Here is a 1,780-nt window from a genome sequence, read left to right as displayed (position 1 = left end):
TGTTTTGTTTTGTTTTAAGGAACTTTTCTTGTCTCCATCACGGTCTGAAAGTTTGGAATCTGCCTTGGAGGATTTTTACCCTCTCTCCTGAGAGTTTCCTGCCACCTCTGTGCAAACGGGACTGTCCTTGACCATCCTGGACCTGAAGGAAATAATGTATACAGCGGTCCATTTCTAAGACAAAGTGCCTTAAATCTTCTTAGGTAAGCAAAATACAGAAGAAACAGGATATACGAGGCCCCTGCTTGAATAGCGATGCCTGCTTGTCGGCCCCTCTCTCTTTCCCGCCGCCGCTTCGTTGCCCTCACTCGAACCAAAGTTCAGTCTAAGATGAAAGTTTACTAGTCTGCAAAATAGCTCGTTTTGTCTGTTCTTATCAGCCTGCCCAGCTACTTAGGTCATGAGTCAAATACTTGAAGAGCCCCTGAGCTAACTAGGATTGGAATTCTTTGTGGGGTGCAACAAAAATGCAGCAAGACAACCCTAAAGGAACGCCTAAAGCCTCTACTCAACAATCTATAGGCGACATCTGGGAAGGTTGTGACCCCATAGTACTCACCCTGTGAGGAACCCGGGGAGGGACCTGCGCACTAGGGCATAAATTAGTTGTTCAAAGTGTGCTGGGTGTGCCTGCTCATCAGACAACCGATCTTTCAAGACCGTCGTTAAACTCTCACTTTTGCTGTTCTCCAGGTCTCTGAGTTCATTCTTTGTGTTTGGACGGTGAATTTGTTTCTCACAGACTTAGTGTAGGACTGAGGAACACTCCCAACCCAGCTTTCCAGAAAACACTGAATTTAAAGATTTTGCCTAATGACAGCCAGTTGCAAAAATTCCGTTGCAAAGAAATCCAGCAGGAATCCTGATAAAAGAAGTCTGTATTATTTGCAGGGAGAGTTACTGGGTTGTGGTTTTCTTGTTTGTTTGGCGTCGGGGGCTGGGGGGTGGGGGCGGTGCTCCTTATCATCCACAAGAGGGCGCCTGCGGTCCTCGAAGACCACTTCCAGCGTGTCCGTGTGTCCGTTTAAAAATCTGAAATCCCGGAAACCAGCCCCAACCTGCAACCTATTAGATTCAATTTGCACTAAGCACGCCCTCCTTGAACAGGCGTCGAATCCAGGTTAAACTACTTGGAGCAGAGCTGAATTCCTCTCTACTATTAAGGAAATTGCTGAAACACTCGCTTCTAAATGTGTACTGAATATCGTGGCGCTCCTAGTCAGCTAAAAGCCACCAGGAGGCGTTTATAAAGATGCTAGGGTAGGGCCGACTGAGAACATCTCCAGAGACCCATCACAGCAATCAGCTGTGGTGTAGGGGGTGGATTTTCACAGTACGGGCTCCCGTGTATGTGCGAAAAAGGGGCTAGGCGAAGCAGGGGTGGAGAATCTTTTTTGTGTCCGTTTGGGAGTCTCCCTTGCGTATATTTCTGGTTGGTGAGCCGGCAGTAGGAGGCCCGTGGGGCCGCGCGCTGTCCTGGGAAACTCCCGAGGGGCTTTCCCCCTTCCCTTCGCCCCCTCAGTTGAGCTCCCAGGAATGCTGGGATTTTCCTCCAGTCTCGTCTTGCAAGTTCACTTATTTCAGTTTTCCGTAAACACCAACGTCTCCTCTGCGACTTTGGGAAATCTTTCCATGCACGTCCTCAAAAGCTCCATACACCACCCTAATAAACGACGATTTTTGTGAAGCAATAGGATCTGATAACAAAGCAGAATGAAAGATCTCAGGTCTCTCACAGGCTCCTCACCTGTAAAATAACGACAATAGTTCGCATCTCACC

This window comes from Papio anubis, chromosome 6 (genome assembly GCF_008728515.1).
Source record: "Papio anubis isolate 15944 chromosome 6, Panubis1.0, whole genome shotgun sequence".
In the NCBI taxonomy this organism is placed as follows: domain Eukaryota; kingdom Metazoa; phylum Chordata; class Mammalia; order Primates; family Cercopithecidae; genus Papio; species Papio anubis.
Note: the sequence above shows the minus strand (reverse complement) of the source record.